Source organism: Equus asinus, chromosome 10, assembly GCF_041296235.1.
Source record: "Equus asinus isolate D_3611 breed Donkey chromosome 10, EquAss-T2T_v2, whole genome shotgun sequence".
Taxonomy (NCBI): domain Eukaryota; kingdom Metazoa; phylum Chordata; class Mammalia; order Perissodactyla; family Equidae; genus Equus; species Equus asinus.
In genome coordinates this window covers 29799054-29811947 of record NC_091799.1, presented here as the reverse complement: position 1 = coordinate 29811947, position 12894 = coordinate 29799054, and positions in this window count along the sequence as shown.

Here is a 12894-nt window from a genome sequence, read left to right as displayed (position 1 = left end):
TTTCACAAACAGTGTATGCGCAGGGAGGGGGAAAAGAAAAAAAAAAACCTTACAACTCGATTTCGTATATGTCAAAAAAGGGAGAGTACACTTGGCCGTTGCTCTGGGTGGTACATCGAAGGTGACATAAACAAGAATTCCGTGTTTATACCTCAGACCAGTTCAGAGATGCTGATGCTCTCGATGTGTGGAGGGAGGTGAGGACCAGGTTCGTCAATTGTTCCCTCAATCTCTAAGACATGCAGCTGGGAAACATGAGAGCCAGCTACCCTTTATCTTTTCCTGTTGTGCATCTGTCCAGCCGGCGTCTTCAGTCACGAGCTGTGGGGTTGCAACGTCATTCTAACACAGGCTGAAGACATCCTGCACGACTGCTGCATGGGACAGCACAGATTTTTATTGTACTGACTTCAAGCCTGTGCAGTTTGCTTGCTGGATTCACCTGTTAGAGCAGGGAGAGGGGTCCCGAAGATCTGTCCACACCTGTTTTTAGAAATTATCCTTTAAGAATATATAGCTAACTACAACACGAGTCTGTTTGGCACTGTTGGTGGGAAAAGGGTTGAAGGTGGGGGTATGTAGACCTTTGTCTATACTGCCGGCCTAGAAGCTGTTTTTCTGGTCCAAACTGTTTCGCACCAACACTGGTCCCCTGGGTTTCTCTGTTTACATTCCCTGGAAAGGAACCCGTTCTTCCCAGCTACCCACTTCAAAACTACCCCGGAAGCCTTGCTGACCTTCCACCTCCTTCTGTGTTAGCATTTGACCCATCATGAGTAGAGGGATAGAAATGCCTCCCCTGGGGCAGTGACGAGGATTTGGTTAGGTCGCACCTGTTTGAGGGTACTGATCTGTAGTCATTCCAGGTACCAACGGACGTGTCCCTCAGGGGTTGGTGCCTTGTGCCTGCCCCATGTTTGTTTATGAGAATAGGGCTCCCCCAGCCCCAGGCCACCCCTCTCCCCCTCTTTGGCCCTTAGCAAGGCTGGTGGAACTGTCTGTCACTTAAAGATGAAATCTGAGCCTGAAGAGCCAACCAGACCAGAATGTTAGGTGGTTCCGCTTCTCAGACTCGGCAGTGGGACTCCTGGAGGCCTCCGGTCTTCCCAGGAATGGTCTTTTCCAGGATTTCCTCAGCAGCACTTTTCTGTTACAAGATGCACTTCCATCCATTCTGAGCCGAGCCCTAGGATCACTCCTTGAGCTAGGCAGGGAGAGTTTGAATAATAGCCTCTACTTTAAGCACAAGGGGTACGAACTTCAGAGAGAGGAAGGGACTTGCTCAAGGGGAGTGTGGCAGGGAAAGGACCCAAGCCCGGACGTGGCAGTCCCCCTACCTCTAGCTCTACCCTCCACTTTGCTCCTAGGCTGCCAGCTTCTCCCAATCTTGGTTGTTTTAGACGTTTGTGTCTTGGCCAAAGGGAGGATCTGGTTGAGGGAGGGGCAGACTCTGTTCCAGGGTTCCCTTCTGCTAGGGATATTCTAACTGGGACATTAGCTGATGTTAACTGTCCTTTGAGATGCAAATAAAATGAGGTTGATCCCTTGAATGTTGTCCCATGGACAGTGGGAGCCCTGGGGCTCTGCCAGCCCCTGTCCCTGGTAGTATCAGTTAGAAGCCATTTGGCTGCAGGTACCAGAAAACTCAATTGACAGTGACCTAAAAATTAGGGATCTATTTTTCTTCCAGAACAAGGAGTTTGGAGGTGGGTGGCTCACGATCAGGGTCAGAGATCCTAGAATCTTCTAGTTCTAGCTGTCCAATAAGGGAGCCACTAGCCGCATGTGGCTATGTAAACTTAGATTAATTCAAATTAAATAAAAACTAAAAAGAATTCCATTCCTCAGTCACACTAGCAGCATTTCAAGTGTCTACTGGCCACTGTCTTGAGTCAGTGCAGACGTAGAACATTTCCACCATCGCAGAAAGTTCTATTGGACAGACGGGAGCAAGATGGCTCCTGCAGTCTGGTGTAGTGTAAGTGCTCAAAGGAAGAAGCAAGATAGCACGTGACGGTGTTAGCCATGTTTGTTCCTTTTTATCAAGAAGGAAACACTTTTGCAGAATTCCTACAAGACTGCTGTCCGTATCTTACGACTAGAAGGATGTCTCATGGCCCTTCCTAGGGGCAAGGGAAACTAGGAAAATGAGGATCTTGAATAGGATTGGGCATTTTGTGGCCCCAACCAGAATTGGGGTCCCAACAGCAAGAAGATGGGGCAAAGGATGTTGGGCAGGCGATTCTGCAGTGCAGAGAGGTTCCTGGGCACCCCTGCTCTGAGGTCCTTTCTCTGCTCCGGGTGTGCATCCATGCTGTGGTTGTCTCCGTCTGTGCCGACCTCGTCTGCCCCACTTTCCCCAGCAACTCTTCTTCACTTGGTTCAGAAAGCAATAAAAATGCTCACACAAGGCTTTTGCGTGCGGCACACTCTAAAGACATTCGAGGGGTGTGAAGGTGGTTTACAGCTATTAATGCAAATCACTTAATGCTAACCTCAGCCGTTCCAGATCATACCGCTCTGTCTGTCCCACGCTGTCATGCTGCTCTGCCAGCCTATTTCTCCTCTAACTCCCTCTGCGTACTCACTCCTTAGCCCCCTGCCCCGAGTCCCCTGTTTTTATCAAGTACAGCAATTTAGGCTGATACTACAGGCCACGTGGCCTAGGGGGGCCCCCTTGCACAGTCAAAGGCCCTTAAAGTGATGGCAATCTTCTTTAACATGCCCCACCTCTGCATCCGTTCAAGAGAACCAGGGAAAGTCTTTGAAATGTCCGTCTGTTCCTTTCTCTCTCCCTGCCAGCTTCCAGACAAAAGGGCACCACACACATTTCTCTTCCCTCGGATAGGAGTCACTTCACCTGTCCTTGGAAGGCAGAAACAACCACAGCCAGTTTTGATTTTAAATAGCATTTTTTCTCCCATTGCATTCACATTCAGCGTTTGCGTCATTGAACATTGAAAAGGCAATGAATCAAGCATGTTGGTTAAGAACCAGGGGTTGACGGATTTTGGAAGAAACAGAATAAAATAAAGCATTCTTAATTCTGGAGGCAGAGTGGCTCAGGAGTAAGATCTGAGTGTGAGCAACATCCGCTATCGCTGAGTGACCTTGTGCAAATGCCCTTACACTCTTTGGACCTCGTCTTTTCCCTCCCTGCAAAGAGATGGCTAGAGGAATCAGACATCTGCGGACCATGGCGTTCAGGCCAAAGCCTGCCACGGACCTGTTTGTGTATGGCCCCTGCGCTAAGAATAGTTTTTACAATTTTAAAGGGCTTTAAAAAAATAAAGCAAAGACTATGTGACAGAGACTAGCTGGGTCGGCCCAAACCTAACATGTTTCCTTCTTGGCCTTTTTCAGAAGAAGTTTGCCCATCCCCGGCTTAGATGCCCATCTCTGAAGGGTTTTCCACTTCTCAGGCTCTGGATGTCTGGGATGCTGCTGCCTAAATGTTGAGGGCCTTGTGGGGCTCAAATAATGACTGTGGTTTCCCTCGTTTCTGGGGTCCCTCCATTCCCGCATCAAAAGGGATAGGGGAGGGGGCATGACTAATCAGGAGCTGGGGCTGGAAGCTACGAGCTGATGACTTTACGGGAAACCTGCTGACGCGGTCTGTGAGCAGGTGAGCAGCTGGTGTGTACGTCAGAACCTGGAAACTGTGGGGCAGAACGTTCTGGCTTTCCAGCTACAGTCAGACCTGCCTGGAACAGGTGTCGACAGCTCTGCTTGCGGTCAGCTGGGCAGCCCTGGCACCCGGCGGGGGCTCGGATGTGGGTGGGGGCGGGGGGAGGTCGGGGGTGGGGGAGTCAGGCTGGAGCAACTGAGTCACATTTGCTCCCCCATGAGAGTACGGAGGGCTTGAATTCCACCCTGGGTAGGGGACTTTGTGGGGGGACGGGCACCCTCGGCCCTCTTGCTCTGAGGCCTGGGAACACAGCCCTCGAGCACAGGGCTTGAAAGACACCGAGTCTTCACTTCTGTTCATTCGCAAGGTGACCTTGGGCAGGTCACTTCACTTCTCTGAGACTCAGTTTTCCCAACAGTAAAATGGCGCTGATGAATCCTAATCTATAGACCTTCTTGGGTTGTTGAGAGGGCAAAAGGAGGTGTTATATGAAAAATCACTTACAAACAGAAAAGGACTTTTCAAGACCTAGAAAGACAATAAACTTCTGGAATTGGTGCTCCTAAGTGGCTCTGAGCATTCCTCATCCCATTCGTGGGGATGACCAGTATTGCTATAGAGCGACCTCATCTTTGTCGTCTCATGTCATTTGATTTTGGCTCCTGACAAATCACAGGCGTGATTGTTCCTGTGACACCTCTTAACTGGAGTATTTGTATTGCTTAGTAACATTAGAGAAAAGGAAAAAGACAAATGTTCTCAGGAAATGACAAAAAAAAAACACCCTCAACCCAAAATAAAATAAGAATAGCAACGAAAAACAGTTAAGATGAAATTTCGAGCGAGTTTTGTGCCATTAGAGGTTTCAAAAGCCTTTGATTTTGTCTTCCCTCTCCCACTGCTAATGTTCATCTTTTCTGCCCGCGTTCTGAGTAATTATGGGATGAAAGCGTTTTAGAATTACAGTTGTCCAGTCACACCTGAATAATAATTATCCCTTTATGGAGTCATGCTATCGAGTTTTCTAACCACTTTTATTTCCATCTTCTCAGCTGGATTTTACAGAAGGCTTCTGAGTTCTGGAAAGCACTCTATCGTCCATATGATGAAATGGAGGCTCAGCGAAGTTAAGTGACTTGCTTAGGGGCACACAGCTGTGACTCCGTGGAGGCAGACTTTCTAAGACTCACCACATCTAGCCACCTCCTCTGGGGAAGGCAGCCGACCCTGATTTCGGGGTCTATGATATTAATAGCAGCAACCCCCACAAACACTGGCTGGCTGGGTTTTAATTACTTCTCCTCTTTTAAACTTCACGACAACCCTGCAAAATAGGTATTTATTATCATTGTGGTTTTACAGATGAGGAAATAAAGACTTAGAGAGGGGGGCGCCAGGTTAATGCAGCCAGTTAGAAGCGGAGGCAGGATTAGAACCCATCTCTCCTTGACTCCAGGACCCACACTCTTGCGCTGTCTTCTCTGCTGGCCTTGGCATTGCTGGGCAAGATTTAAATGAGGGGGAAGGGAAGGAATGGGGTAGCATGGTTTCAAGACCCAGTGGGCTTTTACTGGCCCATTGGAGAGATTGGCCCATGGGAGAGGGTGAGTCTGGTGGGTGACCTTAAGGCGGGTTCGGTGGTGAAGACTGAAGGTGTGTCCCAAATCTCTGTCATCAGGAGATGGGTCTGAATTAAGGCAGCTAAAGGGATGGTTTACAAACAGCCTCAGTCTCCTCCGTTTGGGCAGGGGATGTGTGTACCTGCATGGGTGTCTTCTCCCTTCTTCTTTTTTAGCTCAGGATTCAAGAGTTCATAACATTTATTAAGCCCCTCTTGTATACCTTGAGCTCACTGCACGATGCATATTTATGATCTGCGTTTTATGGTATTTTTGTTGACTTTTGTTTGATTTGACTTGTTTTTTGTGGTCTCCATTTGAAAGCGGAGGAGATGGAGGCTGGGAGATGCCCTGACGTGCCCGAGGTCCCCCAGCTGGAAGGGGCAGAGCTTGGATTTACATGCCGCTCCCTGGTTTTGAGCCATTCCACCCGCTGCTGCCTTGTCATTCGGTCCAGGACCGCTGCTTTTTCAAGAAGCGCTCACTGCCCTATTTCTAATCTGATTTGTCCCCAGGCTCAGCTTCTGGGGAAGTCCGTGCTGGGCCCAGGCTTGAGAAAACTCAATTCCTGGGATGCAGATGCTGCTCCTGTGTACATGCTCTGTTGGGTCTGCTGGCTTCCATCTTCCAGTCCTCATTCCCTTAGCAGCAACTTGTGTGGCCTCGTAGGCTGTCCCCAAGCAGATTAATGGCTGTACTCGCTAACAGATGCACAGCTTTCCACACTCACACTCATTCTCCATGTGAATTGGGAAGACTCAGATATTTCACGGGTGCTGCCCCCTTCCAGGTCGGGGGTTCTGTTCTAGCTCTGCCAACCATCTTTGCATGAGCTTGGCTCCGCGCCTTCCCTTGCCGGAGCCTCAGCTTTTGCATCTGCGCATGAAGGCCATCCTTAGAGAGCTTCTAAGGGATGGAGCTGAGGCCTCTGGCTTTGGGGTAAAATTCTGTCTTCCTTTGTCTTTTAAATTTTGATCTTTGTTAAAATGTTTTATCTTATAGAAACACCCCAAACAAACAAGACAACTCTCTCAATGCTTTTTTATTGTTGTTGGGGGAGGGCATTTTTTCTTATCATAGTGTGACCTGTGCCCAAATAGAATTGATTACTCCCCTCTACTCCACCCCGCAAGAATAGGGAAGCGAACTTTAGCTTTGAGGCGATTACTCCTAATCCAGCACAAAGTCTCCCTTGCCACAGTCAAGAGCTGAGCTCCTAACAGCACATCTAATGAAGACACACATTTTCCACCCAGGGGACGGTATCTTTTTTCCATCGCCAACCTCATCCCTCTCTCCCTGTTACCGAGTGCGCCATTCTTGGACAATTTCCAGAGGTCGTTTGAGGGAAAAGCCCATTTTCCACCTGACGCAGAGCTTTCTTTTTAAATCAGCTTTGGAAACTGCAGCCCAGGGAAAAAGATGGCTTCCGTTGCTTTGCCAAATGCTGTGCATTTTTCCCCTTTTCGATTATTTCTCTTTTGAGTGTCCCTTTAACCCATTACTATGCCAACCCTCACCTCTGTGCTAACCGGAAGCGCGGGTCTGGGATGGTAAACAGGACATCAAACCTGAAATTGTTCTTACCAGGCTGCAAAGAGAGCTGCAAGTTTAGGGGTCTCGTTCCATTCGTGTCCACTCTGTCCTTACGGCTGCACAGCATCTCCCGGCCAGGATGGGGACGTTTTCCTCAACTCTGAAGCGTCACACATCAGCTGCCCCTTTCCCATGCTTAGCTGAGCCCTCGAGGTTAGCAGAGAAGCCCCAGGTCTACTTTCTGTCCTCAGGGGGTCTCCCTCTGAGGCAAGGAGATTTGATTGAAAAAAGTGCAGAGTTGACCCAGAGTGGTCTCCTGGGGCTGCAGTGAAATTACTGACAGCTGCCTGCCCCGCCCACGAAGTCTGGGGCTGCAGGCTCTTCCGGGCTCGGGCTCGTTTGTGCTAACCACCTGGGGCTTTGCAGATCAAAAAACAAATTTAGCTATTTGGTCTTTGAAGGCCGCAAGACAGCCCGGTAAAATACCACTTTGGTAGTGTCCTTGCTTTGCACAAGAACACTCAGTGATTCCTCGTAATCGTTTTCTGTTTGTGTGTCACAAAATTACCCCCAAACCTAGTGGGCCAGAAGTTTGGGAGCAGCTGAGCTGGGTGCTTCTGCCCTCAAGAGGGTGTGTCCTTGCACCTCAGCAAGGGAGAGAGATTCACCGACAAATATCATAGCTATGATTTGCGGTAACGGCTTTGGGTATAAACATGGTCACAAGAAATTATTAGGAAATATATTTTAAAACCAAAAAACCCTAAAGCATCATGTGAGATGGGTGAACCCAACCTATCCTAAGAAACAAAACATTCGTGACACTGTGGGAACCCCTGGGTATCACTTCCCTATCGCATCCTCCCTATCACCTCTTCACACCACCAGGAACCAATTCCTCGAATTAGGTGTGTATCATTCCCAACCATTTCTCTTATATTTCTGCTGCAGAAGGGTGCATGCATCGCTGAACAGTGGATAGCATGCTGTTGCATGCTTTTAAGCTATGTTAAATTATGTCATACTGCATGTGATTTTCTGAAATTTGCTTTTTTTCACCCAACGTGATACTCTACACGTGAATACGGGTGTTCACCCATTTTTCACTGCTGTATAGTATTTTGCAGTGTGGATGTACCATAATTTATTTGTTCATTCTCTTGTTGATGGATACTTGGGTTGTTTATAATATCTTTCAAATTAATTGCAGGAGCTCTCCCTGCCCGGATTAGCAGGAAGTTCCCCCTCTGCATGCTAACCCCACCAAATGGCTAGGACTTTCCTAGTCATAAGGGATGAGTTCTGCTCAAGAGCCAAATCAGTTCGTGGCTGCCCTTGCTTCTGTGATGTCACTGCTCAAAACAGTTCCACGTGGTCCTTTGTGTCCTTATTCCCTGATGTGGTGGCATCCCCAGAAGAACAGCTGGGCTGGTGAGTATGAACCAAAGGGCTATGAGCGGGAGTGCGAGCCTGGGCCACTGCTGATTGCACGCAGGGCCCCAGTCATCAAGGTTGTCCCTGCTGCAGGGCATAGAGACAGAGCCTCCCTGAGCAGCACCCACCAGCCTGGAGAACACGGATCGAACTGTGGCTATAGCCCCCCTGACAGGTTGGGATGCTGTTGCTGAGTTTCTAGAAGCACAGCTTTCTGTGTGGGTCTGCATTAAGGTGTGCCTTCATTTTTCAACATCAGTCTCTTGGCCTCTGTTTTAGTTTCCTCATCTGTAAAGAGTGAATTATCCTCATTGAAAGAAAATCACAGTCATTGATGGTTTAGCTGGAAGCAACCACGCCTTGTTGGCCCCCAACCCCTACATGGCCCCTCCTCCTTTGTTAGGTAGTAATTTTTACCTGGACGAAATTAGTTTATCTAGGAATGAAGTCCTCTACAGAATAAAAATCTAAATTCAATTAAAGGACATAAAAGGAAGTTTGGAATAAATGGAGAGCTATTCCATATTCATGGAAGAATAATATAACATTGTACACACGTCAATTCTCTTCAAATTAATTTATAAATGTGATGCAATTGCAATCAGAATTCCAGATAGATTATGTTGAGAAACTTGACAAACTTCTTCTGAAATTAATAAATATAAACATCTGCAAATAGCGGAGCCGACTTTTAAAAGTGGGGGACAGCTCTCCTAGATATTAAAATATAGTAAAAGTCATAGTAGGGACCAGCCTGGTGGCATAGTGGTTAAGTTCACACACTCCATTTCAGTGGCCGGGGATTTGCAGGTTTAGATCCTGGGTGCAGACCTACACACCACTCATCAAGCCCTGCTGTGGTGGTGTCTCACATACAAAATGGAGGAAGATTGGCACAGATGTTAACTCAGGGGCAATCTTCCTTACCAAAAAAAAAAAAAAAAGTCACAGTCATGGACTGTGGTTCTGATGGAAGGGCAGGTCAACAGCCCAAAGGAAGAGGATAGAGAGCTCGTTGACAGAGCACACACATATGGGAACTTGATATAAGATGAATACAACCTCATAGATCAATGAGAAAGGTCCCACTAACTAGTAGATGGCTTTGGAAAACTGGCTGACTACACGTATCAGAACACAACTGGATCCTACTTGACCCAGAATGCAAAAGTGGACTCCAGAGAAATTGAAGACTTAAACGTTGAAGCCTAAACAATAAAGCTGAGTAAACATTTTAATAACCTAGGAGTGAGGAGGGCTTCTCAAACAAGATCCCCCAACACAAAGCGCAAGATGAAAACTTAATGAATTTAAGTTTTAACCAAAGTTATGGATTTCTAATCAATGGGATTAGATAACCAACATCCAAGGTGGGGAATAACCTATAGACCAGTGCTTCTCAAGTGGGGGCGATTTTGCCCCCATTACAGGACATTTGGCAGTATCTGGAGACATTTTTGTTGTCACAACTGCTTGGGAGATGCTACTGGCTTCTAAGTGGGTAGAGGCTAAGCATTCCCCAAAGCATAGGACAGCCCCAGAACGAAGAATTATCTGGCCAAAATGTCAATAGCACCAAGACTGAGAAAGCCTGCTATAGACAAATGTCATCCACAGATGCCTCATCTGAAACCCACGTGTGACTGAAACCTAGAATAGACAAGAAGTCCCATAAATTGTTAATAAAAAGAAATGAAACCCAATAGAGCACTGGGCAAAGTGTATAAACAAGCAATTCACAGAAGGGGAAACCGAAATAGCTCATAAATAAATGTAGGGCTGCTCAAACTCAATAATAATTGGAGAGACACAGTTAACACAACAGTCAACTGTTGCTTTATACTCACTAGAAAGTTGGATGACGCCAAGCGTTCACAGGGTTGTGGGGAACCAGGGACATTGCACGCCCCTGGTGGCAGCGATTTGGAGAGCCATCAAGTGGAATTCAGTCAAGAGAAATTATCCACAGTGAAGGATCCAGCAGTCTCATGGTGAGCGTGCCGGGTCCTCGACACAGGTCCAGAAGGGAACACATGCGAACATCTTCATTGAAGCCTTGCTTTCTGTAGTAGGACGAAGGAGGTCCCGGGTACACCACTGGGGGAATGGAAAAGTAAATGTGATGTAGGCACATGCTAAAATATCATGCATTAGTCGGAATCCACAAACGAGATATCCCAACATAGATAAATCTTAAACAATTGTAAGAATTAAATGAAATAAATTAAAAATAACTTTGAACACAGTCAGCTTTGAAGATGTCTTTGCACGTGCCATTTAGATAAATTTAAAAGACACACGGCACAGGTGTTACCAGAACATGCGCACCTGTGCTTTCAGTTGACCTAAACTCATTCTGCGTCTTGCTTCTTTCGCTCAGTCCGACGATATTAGTTAATACTGATTCGGAGCTCACCAAGCGCCAGGCTGTATTCTTTTTATCACCCTCCTCCTCGTGCCCTGGAAGTAATAATTTTAAGCAGTTTGATATGTATCAAGTGTGGGGGGTAATAAAAAGTAATAATAAAACAGAACAGGAGCGAAGTATTGTAACAGTCTGCTTGGACTGCCGTAATAAAATACCAGAGCCTGGACGGCTTAAGCAACAGAAATTTATTTTCTTGCAGTTCTGGAGGCTGGAAGTCCAAGCTCAAGGCGTCGGCAGGGCTGGTTTCTCCCGAGGCCTCGCCCCTTTGCTTGCAGACGGCCGCCGTCTCCCTGTGTCCTCAAGCGGCCTTTTCTTCGTGTGTGTCCCTCCCTGGTGTCTTCACATTTTCTAAGGACACCCGTCCTATTGGATAGCACCCCACTTTATGACCTCATTTAACCCTGATGACCTCCTTAAAGGCCCCGTCTCCAATGCGGTAAGGTTGGGGGTTAGCTTCTGCATATGAATTTTGAGGGGGACACAATTCAGGCCATAACAGATATGTTACATTAATGGATTGTCTGAAGGACTATCTTTGTGGTAATACTTGATCCTAAGATATTTTGACACATTGCTAGCGTTTAATATAAGACTTAAAAAATTCCATGGCCATATTTAAACTTGTCTTACACTTTATTTTATGGTGCCATCCCTGCGAGGTTTAAGTATCAAGGATATAATAGCTTTATAAAATGAGATAGATAATTTTTGCTCTCCCTTCAATTCTACTAAAAACTCTTATAACCTCATTTTACGTGTGCCCTGAAGGCTTGTGAAACTGAACGGTAAAACTCTATTGTCTCAACAAAAAGTAAATCAAAGGGGGAAGCCGGAAGGGGAGGGGGCACTCATAAAGGTGGGTGATGATCAACGCCATGAGAATATTTTCTGCCAGCCCCTCCAGGCTTCTTCCCCAAACCTGGAGCAGGGTCAAATGCATTCGCTCCCGCTCAGAATGCTGCCCTCCCCCCATGCCCTGTAGATCTCCTCCAGTTCCCAGCTCAGATGTCAGCTCCTCCAGGAAGGCTCGCAGTCCTCTCCCATGCCCCACCCCCAGGCTTCATGAAATACCCCTGTTCTGAGCTCCTTCCACCCCCGTGCTTCCCCCAACCTCAGCCTTCCCACCCCATCTCTCCCATTGCCAGGAGCCCTTCCATGACCTGGGCCTATAGCCATGGGCTCCAGACAGTCTCTGCGGGATGAGTGACAATCTGAGACCCACAGAGTCACATCCTGGAAACCATCTTCCCCTAATTAAACATGCAAAGAAATGGGAGCCAGCCTTTGCTTTGAAGGCCCGACCTTTTTGGAGAAGATGGTGGCTCTCGAAGTTAAACTAAAGTTACCCGAGTTCTTATTTCAAAATGAGCTGAACTTGGGGGGGTGAGTGGGGGGAATGCAGCCCCCTCTGTCTTCTCTTAAGTCACAAAGTCTGGGAGAGGTATCTTCTTCCAGCGCTGCTCTGGGCTGGCTGAGACAGGCACCTTCGCTCTTAAGGGAGGGTCTCAAGTCTCTAACCTTAGTATTATCTGTCCTTCCTTCTTTCTGCCTTGGATGGTCCTGTTTGAAAAATGTTCGACTCTTCTTTGAGCCCCAGGGGTGTTGGCCCCTTGTGTGAGAGGCTGATGGTGTATCCTGTGAGTCTTGGGGAATAACCTCCCCTCCTGCATTGTAGACACAGGGAAACTGAGCCCAGAGAGAGCAGGGGCTTGTCCCATCAACCTCCAGCAGGGGTAGAGGCAGTCTGGATACAGGGCTCTAGGTACCAGGTGGAGACCCTTGGCAGTGTGTGTGTGTGTGTGTGTGTGTGTGTGTGCGTGTGTGTGTGTTCTAGGCCCAGTGTGATGCCGTGATGCCCCCTACCCCCACCCCCACTGGGCTGCCATCTTCCCTCGTCATGCCGCCTCCGCTCTCCTGCTATGGATTGAATGGTGTCCTCCCCACATCCATATGTTGAAACCCTGTCCCCCAATGTGACTGTATTTGGAGACAGGGTCTTTGGGGAAGTAATTCAGATTAAATGAGGTCAAAAGGGTGGAGCCTTGACCCAATAGCTTAGCATGCTTATGAGAAGAGATACCAGAGAGCTAGCTCTCTTTCTCCACCATGTGACGACACAGCTAGAAGGTAGCCGTCTGCAAGCCGGGAAGAGAGCCCTCACCAGAACCTCACCATGGTGGCACTCTGGTCTCAGACTTCCAGCTTCTACAACTGTGAGAAAATAAAGTTCTGTTGTTTGAGCCACCCAG